Source organism: Chiloscyllium punctatum, chromosome 23, assembly GCF_047496795.1.
Source record: "Chiloscyllium punctatum isolate Juve2018m chromosome 23, sChiPun1.3, whole genome shotgun sequence".
NCBI classification, from domain to species: Eukaryota; Metazoa; Chordata; class Chondrichthyes; order Orectolobiformes; family Hemiscylliidae; genus Chiloscyllium; species Chiloscyllium punctatum.
The window spans coordinates 45,513,726-45,525,279 of NC_092761.1; the positions used below are offsets into that span (position 1 = coordinate 45,513,726).

The window sequence follows — 11,554 nt, forward strand, 5'->3', positions numbered from 1 at the left end:
TTGTCTCTCCAAAAGTCACACAGCAATTCAGTTTAGGTTTCATAACAAACATCATCAAATTCCCATTTTAATTTAACCCATTATGTCTTAGTGCCAATATTACAAAGAATAATAGTTCTCTTATTCCAGGTCAGCACAACCACAAACTAAGTAATGATTCCCCATCCAACACTCACAGATAATATCTGTTCTTTATCCTTTGAATGTTCACAGAAATTATTGGATTAATATTCGGTCTTACATATTAACAGACGTCTGATTGTTTTGCACTCCAATAAATACTGTTCATTTTTACACATTACTGGCAGCTATATGAGATTTCTAATCATTTTTAAGTTTTCTATGAAATGATTTTTAAGACTAATTGTTGCTTATATCTAATATTTAATAATTGATCAAATCCATTATATCCAGCTTTAAGTTTGAAAGTAAGGCTCAGTGATGGAAACATATTGCACTTTCCAGATACCATTGGTAGCGAATGGTGATTTTTATTGTAATACTTGAGTCTTTGTTGATTTTCTGTTGTGGGTGCGGCCTGTCCCCATCTGGAACAAAATGGTCCATATTGGCTGAGACAAAATGCCTGACAATCAAACAGAGGCAGCCTACCTTCGAACTATAACACAAGGTGTCAGAGGGGTGATAAACAAGATTAACAGTCTCTTCCAGCCTTTAATTTAAAAAAAAAACACACACTATCATTGGACCTACTCCAACGACAGGACTACAGAATTCCAGATAGCATACAGACAAATGACCAATCCTGATCTTCATAATTGAAAGGATAGTTGTCCCAGTAAATGAATAACCAGCAGCTGTAGGGTGCAGCCCAGTTAACTCACTAAGCAGTTATCGCGACAACAGAAGAGTTTGTTTGTCAGAAATAGTTATTATTTTAAAGTTACTCAGAACATTAAACAAAGGTTCTAATTGCAGATTATTGAGAATCGTAGGGGTAATTTGCAACATAAGTTAGATACATGTAACCAATGTCTATTAAAAAGCATTAGAGAAAAGTATTCAGACTTAGAAGTGCAGTTAGCTAGTTTTGGGAATTAGCTTCAAGATATGATGTTCACTGCTCATTAATTATAAAGTCCTGACAGTAAGAGTAGCTGTTTAATTTTAAACAATATAACGAATTTTATAACACAAGTCATATTACTAATCTTAAAGCAAGTAAGTTAAAACTAACTGACGTTTGTATTTCTTTGTACATAAATAATTAGGACAGTGAACAATATGAGGAGTAATTGACTTTGGTAAAGTAAAATATAATAAACAGTAGAATTCAAAATGTCACACCAGATAAGGCATCCTGAGAGGCCCGAGGGAGTGCTGCAATAACTTTGGAATCTGAATGAATGAGATGCGTGGAAAGATCCCAAGGCCTGGAGATTATAGTACCTGTTAAACAACATGAGGTGATAAGAATCTGGGACTGTCGATTAGGATGCCCATCTGGGATTATGTGTTTGGTTTGGGTGTCTGGATGAGGAGGAGAGGGCTGTAACCACATTACATGTGCATAACAATGCTGCTTTTTACTGTACATGTTACAGTGTGTCATGGATCTCCCTTCCGAGATTGGCCTCGGGGGACGGTCCCTTCATTAATTGATTGCTGTATGAGTAAACATCTTTCACATGCCTGAGCTCAGGCTGCCTCCTGAGTCTTCATTCCCTGTCAAGGAAAAACACTTCTGCAGCTGTGATGACATTTCAATTCAATACAAACATTTATTGTGTGTGAAATGATTACATTTTGAGTAATGTTATTTTCATTATAAAATTGCTTTACATTTGCATTTTTTTTGGTGTACAAGAAAACAATGGGGGTATATCCATTTGCTCTTTAGTTGAACTAACACTAAATTTTAAATTATGGTAAAGACTACAATGGGGAAACGGGAACTGGTCTTCAGCTCAAATGTCACATTAAATGATTGTTTCCCTTTTTTTCAATCATGTGTCCTCCAAAATGATTTTTCATTTTTATTTCATTTTTAGAAAAACATTTCTTGGAGATGTTGACAATTTTCCTTTTCCTTTCATGTTCGTCGTCAGTGACAAATGCTCACCCAATTATGAGAATTCCTTTCCGGACGAAATGTCATTGACTCTATCTTTTGTTCACAGTAATAGTCACTTTCATGGCCTAATTCGTTTCCTCCTAATTCTGAAATAAATATCGGAACATTTATTGTGGTAAAAATTACATTAATAAAATTGACATGACTCTTCAAGAAAACTGCTGGAAGAAAGCATGTAACTCTTACGTTGCCTGCATTATTGAACAAAATCAATTTTTAACAATTATTGCTGAATGATTCTTTTCAGATCATACAGCTAAGTTTTATGCTTTAATTTTCACTTTCTTATCCTTAATGAATATCCAATCAACATCAGAACAAAGTGCTTTCAAAATATTAAGTCAACTTATCTGTCAGGATTCCAAAAGCCGTTATCAATTACAATAATTACACAGCAATTTAACTTAGACATTGTAAAGATGCAATGTTTTTAAAATTTCATTCATTATTTCTTATTATCAATGCTACTATATGAATACCAATTTGTTCAGGCCATTGCAAATACAAAACGACCAATAATATCCCTTGCAAAATTCTTTGTAAGTATCTGATTTTTGCTCATTTGAATGATAATAATTATCTCAGTCGTTGAAATTCAGAGAGCTACAATTCCTTTTTCCTGCAATATTACTCTTCATTTCTACATATTACTCAGTCTAATATCAAGATGCGATATCTCATTATTCTCAATTTAACGAATATGATTTTTAAAATCCCTTTGTTGCTAATACATATTATATACAATAATTGTGCAATCCAGTAAGGGATATAAATGTGGAATTATTCTTCCATACAATAAACACTGCAAGGACATTGCAATGTACAATCTCTCAGTCATTGTGAATATTGTATTTACTTTTAACTTGGAAACATTTTTGAATTGATTTGATTAGAATTTACTTCGATGCTGACACTTACTGTATATCCAATCACAATATCAGTAGATTTTTTGGAGGTATCATCATCCATTCCAATAATCACAGTAACTGCTACATACTTTCTTCTGGGCACTAATAGCAAGATGTATCTAATTCCACTCAATCAATATTCCTTGGAAAATATTTGAGAATGTTGCAGTCATAAAACTGAAATATACGTAGTATGATAGTCATTAATTTTCTCTTGTTCTGTAGATCTTAGTTAAAATAACACACAGAATTTTATGTTCCAGTGCTAAAAATATGAGAAAAGATCAATTACTTCTTTAGTAAAATAAACAAATGTCACTTGCTATTATTTATCAATTTTTAATTACTGGTCAGTTTATGAATTGTGTGAGATTTGTTTTTAGCTTTCCAGTCACCTATTTGTATTGAATGTGACATTGAAATGATGTGAAAATATGAGGGTGTGTTCATTTGAAAGTTGGATTTGCACATCTCTCACTTATCCCATTGATTGCATGATGGTTTAAGAATGTTTCACTCAACAATCCTCGTAATATCAAAACTGCCTGATTTTAAATCAGATCATTCGCACCCAATTATCACTCTGTTCCTAATTCATGCAAATATCTCAATTTTAGCGAACCAGTGTTCACACTAAACAATACACATAAAGCAACACAAAGACTTTCATCACTATCTGATTATTGTTCAGTTGGATAACCTGAGTAAGTACCTTATTGCTCCTGAAACCAATGACAACAGTCAACATTTAGGTAAAAACAATGACTGCAGATGCTGGAAACCAGATTCTGGATTAGTGGTGCTGGAAGAGCACAGCAGTTCAGGCAGCATCCAAAGAGCTTCGAAATCGATGTTTCGGGCAAAAGCCCGATGTTTCATCGATGTTTCCTGATGAAGGGCTTTTGTCCGAAACATCGATTTCGAAGCTCTTTGGATGCTGCCTGAACTGCTGTGCTCTTCCAGCACCACTAATCCAGAAACAGTAAGCATTTGTTTACTAATCCATGCAACAAGTGCAATTGATATCTTCTGTTTCAGTTCAGTAGTAGTTAAAGATTATTTATGTTGCTTAAAACAATGCTTCTACTTTATCACGGATATTGACTGTAATACAATCATGCAAACGACAAATGTTTTGTCATTCTAATATTCTTTAAGTTTACTTATTTTAAATTTGTGTGCAAGCGATATTTCAAATTACAACCATTTTTGTTGTATAATTCAGCAAACCTAAATTTTGAATTTGTGAAAGTCTCCATTTTTGCAAAATGGAAGTAGTCTTCAGTTTATATAACACATTAAATGACTTTTTTTTTCAAATCACGTGTTCTGCAAAATGATTATTGGTTTCAGTTAATTGTAAGAAAAGAACTGCTTTGAACATGTCAATTCTTTTTGTCTTTTCTATTCCAACATTATTCATCATTGTACAATAATGACAATTATTATAATTCCTTTATATACCAAATGTCATTGCATCATTTGTTCACTTTCATGCTCACTTTCATTATCTATCAACTTTCTTTCAAATTCTGACACAAATGTCTGTACTCTGATCATAAAATTAATCATCTAAATTGAAATAACGTGTCTCTATGAGGAAACCAAGTGATACAAATTCATATTTCTTGTGTTACCTGCATTTTTTAGTAAAGAAAGAAAAAAAATGTTCTATAATCACTGATTGACTCATTTGTTCTTCAATTCATATTTTATTCCACAATTTACCAATTTTAATAAATATCCAATCAACATCACAGCAAAGTGTTTTTGTAATATTGAATCATTTTAATTGCTCATAGTACAACATTAATTATCAAGTCATTGCCATGATAATAATTACACAATTATTTAAGAAAATCTTTTGAACAAGTAAAGTGATATTCACATTTTAATTTAACCAATTGTTTCTGAGTACCAACACTGCAATATGAAGCTTTACCTTCAGGTCAAGTATCCCACAATGGATGCAAGGACTTCCCATCCATCATTAATTGTGAATGTCTAATGTTTGCTTATTTGAATGATCTCCATAATCACAGACTTTAAATTCACAGACCTACAATTACTTTTCACTACAATAATTCCTGTTTGTTTGCACATATTCCTCAGTCAAATAGCAAAACGAGATTTCTCATTATTCATTGATCAAATTTTATATTCAGTTGTTGCTCATACCTAATAATTGTTCAATCCAGTATTTGCCGTAAATGTGGAATTATGGCTCTTTACATGAATAACTAAATATATTGTAGTGCACAATTTCTCAATCATTGTTGATATTAATTCTTATTTTACCCGTGGAAACATAGTTGAATTCATTTAAATATATTTCACTTCGATGCGAACATTTATTGTATTTCTAATCACAATAAGATTTAAGTATTTTTCCTGCAACAAAATCATGTAAAATTCCTGTGTTTTGTTAAGTCCAATGAAAAAGAATTAACAGCTCTGTATTGTCTCATTAAACAATGACAATGCATTTTGAATTTTTCAAAATTGAGCATTTTTGCAAAGAAATGTTGTCTTCAGCTGAATAATCGCATTGAATGACTAATTCAAAGAATCTGCTGTTTATTCTCTTTGAGTTCCCAAGAAACCAGATTAACTAATCCTGCTGGTTCTAAATTCCTGGAAAGTAATTGAGAATGTTTGAGTCTTAAGGATGAAGAAGTCGATGTGATTGTACTGATTTTGTTATTGGAAAGAGCTTAATTCAAACATTTCAGGCACATAAATCATTATTCTGCAGTGTTGCAAAGATGTAAAGCAAATCAATTTCTTCATCAGTGAAAGAAACAAATGTCACTTCCCATTATTCTTAGTTAGCTCATTCCCAAATTTGTTATTAAACAATGCAATTCACCTGAATATTGTTGTGTCCTTTGATCATATTAATTTTCTAATTATTGTAAGGGATTTTTACTTTTTGTTTTGCACGTCTCTCACTTATTTGCATGGGGGCTGGGCATTGAGAACAGAGGATCAGTGGTTAGCACTTGTGTCTTACAGAGTTGTGCACTTGGGTTTGATTCCATCCTCGGTCACATGTTTGTGCAGAGTTTGCATGTTCTGGTTTTCTCCCACAATTCAAAAATGTGCAGATTAGGTAAATTGGCCATGCTAAACTGCACGTTCTGTTCAGGGATGTGTCGGTTATGTGCATTAGTCAGGGGTAATTGTCCAGTAATCTGAGAGCAGAATGGTGCTGAGTGGATTATTCTTTGGAACGTCAGTGCAGACTTGTTGGGTCAAATGGCCTGATTCCACACAGTAGGGATTCCATATAATTTGAATTATGTTTCGCTAAACAAAACTGACAATTTTTTTAAAATGTTGCATTTAAAACTTATCTTTAACAGTCAATTGTCAATCCGGTAAAATATCTCAATGTTACTGAAATCAATGTTTAAACAAAACACTGCACATAAAGCCACACAAAGATCTTCATGACCATCTAATTACTGTTCAGTGGAATAATCACAGTAAATATCTTATTGTTCCTGAGATCAATCCCCACTATCACAGTAAGGATCTGGTTAACATTTCTTCCAATAAATGCAATCGTTGTCCCTCTGGTATTTCAGTTCAGTAGTTATACACCATACTGGTTGTTCAAAGCATGGTTATTCTTTATTATGAATGGCCAAGGGTTCTAACGGCAAGAGATGTTGTTCGATCTGATTTGTTGCATGTTCTCAAACAGGTTTTCTCTCTAAATATTGCAAAAAATGTATTAATTTGGTTTTGTTCAACTGCTGATGCTAACCTTTTCAGTTCATGTTCATTAAACATATTTGGAGAAAGTGAGGAAAGCTGAAGCTGAAGATCAGAGCCAAGAATGTGGCAATAGAAAAGGGCAGGCACATCCAAACAGCAGGAGTATCGACCTTCCGGACATTAGGCCGTCATCAGAAATAGTTCCTGATGAAGGGCTTATGCCCAAAACTTTGATTCTGCTTCTCCTCGAATGCTGCCTGACCTGCTGTGCTTTTCCAGTGCCACACTCTTGACATTAGAAATATTTGACTGAATGTTCAGAGATTATACTAAAAGTTGCCTCTGTCAATTTATTTTACTTGGCTTTCTATTCACTGAAGCTTTCATGTTAATTGCTTGTCCTTTGCTTCTTAAATCTGCCACAAATCTCAAAATACAGAACACATTAAAATTCACATGAACTATAAATTTGCATTCTCGACAAGAAAACCATAGGAAGGCGATATAGAATTCTTGAAAAGTCTACACATTCAAATGAAAAAGCAATTCCTTCCAAAAAATGTTTGCCCATCTGTATCTCTCTTTCAATTCAATAATCCTGCAATTAGTTTATAATTGTCAGTTGATCTCTCTGAATGAGTACCTAATCAATATCAATGTAACAGCTGAAACATTAACAACAGATTGATAACTGGGTGTTAAAGACCTTACTTGAAGTGAACAAATGTTTGATATTTACTTGAATTCCACCAGAAAACATTCTTGAATCATAATACAAGAAATGAGATATGTGAGAGATGTGCAAACCTTATTTTTAAATGAACAAACTCCAATATTTCCAAAGCATTTCAATCTTACGGTCAAAATGAACAGGTGAATGGAAAAATAAAAACAAGTTTCTGACAATTCATAAACTGAACAACAATTACAAGTTCACTTTGATCAAAGAACAGAGTAATATTGAGATGAATCACAACATTTCGTTACAAAGTAGGTAATCAGCTGACTGACAAGTAATAGGTGGTAGCATTTGTTCGTTTACTGAAGAAGATATCAACTTTATTTCAAATTTATAGTATGATATAATAATGTTTAATGTTGTGGGATATCGGTGGATTAGTGTTACTTCTGCAATTCCATTTTACAAAGGAGGTGAACTCACACCAGTGGGTAATTGTTTTAGTCAAGAGCTGAGTCAACAAGAATGGAAACGATGTAGAGGAAATGTAGAATTGTTTTTGTATTAGCTAAAATTGTATGTCAGAATGAAATGTGCCAATGAACAATAGTAGGTACGGTGGGCAAGTAGATAAGATGTTGTGAGAGGATGAAGTTAAGCTAGATACACCTGTACAAACAGTAGGTATAAACATCTGCTTCCCACTTTTATGAAAACACAGGAACAAACCCCAATTAAAAGGGTCATAGGGATCAGAACGGCCTCGGGAAAGGCACAGATGAAGGGGGTAGATAATGATGAAGAAGGGATATGCCTAACAATGACCTATAACAGGGTAAGGTCAAACAGCCTTGTGAGACCAGAAATAAGCATTTTATCACAGACAAGGCCGGATAAGGCAAGAGGCAAACAGGGGTAATGGAGGTCGGTCTTAGGGAAGTGGATGATGTAAGCAGGGGAGGGAGCAATGTAAAACAATGGACATTAAATCATATAAATATTATGTATGAATTGAACCTAGTGTGTGTATGTCTTCTGCCTCTTAGACACGGGACATCACACCCACTTGCAAGTGTAAAATAAATGACACTATTGATTCAGATCTTGTCTCGGACTGAAATTATTGAAGTGTGTGAGCTTTGTTTCTCACAATTGGGGGCTCGTCCGGGATTTTCTTCCATCACCGGGGGGAGTGGCTGGCCTTGGACACTGGGAAGACGCGTCCCGTTCCCCATTGAGGAGCAGTCTCGTGTCCTGGTTTGGTCTGCTCCCTTGGGTGACTTGTACGAATCCCACAAGAGAGACATCTGAATCAGACAGGGATAGGAGGTCGATAGAAACTACGGCAATAAGGGGCCAGGCAACTCTGTGCACAGACCAAGGTAAGAAACCTGACTTTTAAGTATTGCCTTGGTGGCCGGGACAAGGGGTATTTACTCGCTGAGGGACTAGCGAAGGCCCCGGGAAATGGGGGGTAGGCAGAGTAGCTGTCACGAAGTACAGGAAGAAGAAAAAGACCCTGGTAACATTCCTCCTGAAAGTCCGTTGGGGAGGATGTTGCGGGAAGGGACAAGCAATACTTGTACAAGGGAAAAGGATAAAAAGAAAATGATTAAATATTGTTGTTTAGTATGGACGAAAGAACCAATCCTTCGTCCGGCTGTCTTCTGGCCAAAGTATGGTTCGGACGAGGACTGGGTCTGTCAGTATTTAGGTTTGTATGTGAATAAGAAACAACCTTTTAGTCAAGAGGAGGCGGACTATGCAACCTGTTGGAAGGGCAGTTTGGGAATGATGGTAGTAAAGACAAAGGATTCCCCCTCTGCCCCACCTAGTCCCTGGGATCCTCTTGGCTGTTTGCCTCCCCCATACCATAAAATCAGGTTAGGTGAAAATGGGGGAGGAGGAGAGACAGACAGACAGGGACAGGAAACAGATGATTCACGAGAGGAGGATGAAGGGGCAGTGGACGTGGATGTTGTTGTTCCTGACCCTCAATCCTCAGTAAAAGAAAGCACAGCTGCAGTAGATGTAGAGGAGGGCTCCGGAGGATCTAAATCAAAGCCAAAGGGGGGGAAAACAAAAAAAAAGGGGAAGAACATAACGACTTATCCCCTTTGGGAGGTACCAATAGGGGATAAAGAGATTGGGTTTGTAAGTGCCCCCCTCAGCAGTGGGGAGGTCAGAACATTTAAAAAAGAAATGAAGGTCCTGGTTGAGGATCCGGTGGGGCTGTCTGAACAAATTGATCAATTTTTGGGGCCCAGTCTGTATACCTGGGCTGAGTTAATGTCTATTTTGAATATATTATTTACTGGGGAAGAAAGGGGACTTATACGGGGAGCAGCCATTAAAATATGGGACAGGGAACATCCGATTGGAGATGGGGATGCTGGACAGGGAGAGGTGAAGTTTCCCCTCAGAGACCCCCAGTGGGAAAATCAAAATCCGGAGCATAGAGAAGAAATGAGGGAATTGAAAGACCTGATTCTAAAAGGAATAAAAGAGGCAGTTCCGAAGTCACAGAATTTGACTAAAGCCTTTGAAGTTAGACAGGAGAAAGATGAGACTCCCTCAGCTTTCTTGCAAAGATTAAGAGACTCAATGCGGAAATATTCTGGAATGAACCCTGAGGACCCAGTGGCACAGGGTCTTTTGAAAGTACATTTTGTGACAAAAGCATGGCCAGATATACAGAGAAAGATACAGAAGATAGAAGGGTGGAGTGAAAAACCATTAGATGAATTGTTAAGAGAGGCACAGAAAGTGTTTGTAAAGAGAGAGGATGAGAGACAGAAACAGAAGGTGAAAATGATGGGAGCTACGGTTGGTGAGGTAGTTCAGAAAAGAATGGAACCGATAGTGAGCAACTGGAGGGTGGGTGGCAGCAGGTAGGGCAGAGAGGGAGAGGGAGAGGGAGAGGGAGAGGACAAAGGGGAGAGGGAGAGGGAGAGGGAGAGGACAAGGGGGAGAGGGAGAGGGAGAGGACAAGGGGGAGAGGGAGAGGGAGAGGACAAGGGCGAGAGGGAGAGGACAAAGGGGAGAGGGAGAGGGAGAGGACAAGGGGGAGTATTTGATAGAGGGTTCAAGCGACAGGGGCAGAGCTGGAAGACTCCACAGGCAGGATGTTATTATTGCGGAAAGATAGGGCATTTTAAGCGGGAATGTCCAGCTCTGAAAAGGGAAGAGAGGGCAATTCCGCTTATGAATTTTGATGAAGAATAGGGGTGTCAGGGGTTCCTGCCCTCGGGGGCCCACCAGGAACCCTTGATAAACCTGAAGGTGGGACCCTGTAGGGAAGAGGTAGTCTTCCTAGTAGATACGGGGGCAGCACGGTCATCACTGAATTTTAAACCAAAGAAAGTAGAAATGTCGACACGGTCAATTACTGTTTCAGGGGTTAAAGGGGAGGGATTTACTGTTCCAGTATTTGAACCTATGATGATAGAAGGTCCTAAGGATAGGGTCAAAGGGGAATTGTTGTATATCCCTGATATAGGAAGTAACTTACTAGGGAGAGATTTAATTATCCTCTTAGGACTGGAGATTGGAATTCAGGAAAAAGAATTAGTTGTCCAAATGGCAATGTTGACAGAGGATATGGAGAGAGAGATAGACCCTATTGTATGGGATAGAGAAGGGAATCGTGGAAAATTACAGATCCCCCCACCTTGAAATAAATTTAAAAAGGAAAGGGGACGTTGTCTGTGAGCGACAATATCCCATTTCCATAGAAGGTAAACGAGGACTGCAGCCAGTAATTGAAGGATTGATTAGAGATGGATTGTTGGAGCCATGTATGTCTCCTTATAATACCCCAATACTACCAGTGTGGAAATCCGATGGAACTTACCGATTGGTGCAGGATTTGAGAACATTAAATCAAATAGTACTGATCAGGCACCCAGTGGTGCCAAACCCCTATACCTTATTAAGTAAGATCCCTCATGACCACAAATGGTTTAGTATGATAGATTTAAAGGATGCCTTTTGGGCCTGTCCCTTGGCAGAGGAAAGTAGGAATTTGTTTGCCTTTGAGTGGGAAGACCCTAAGACAGGACGAAAACAGCAATACCGATGGACTGTGCTTCCCCAGGGGTTTACGGAATCCCCAAATTTATTTGGACAGATGTTAGAACAAGTATTGGA

General features: G+C 37.1%; 1 long non-coding RNA gene across 1 annotated transcript in view; it reads right to left on the reverse strand.

Annotated features, from left to right (window-relative positions):
• Positions 1-2,050: 2,050 nt before the first annotated feature.
• Positions 2,051-11,554, reverse strand: part of LOC140494062 (uncharacterized) — a 97,774-nt gene continuing 88,270 nt past the window's right edge. Inside the window, exon 3 of the long non-coding RNA XR_011963901.1 lies at positions 2,051-2,181. This is a non-coding gene — a long non-coding RNA (uncharacterized lncRNA). The remainder of the gene's footprint in view (positions 2,182-11,554) is intronic.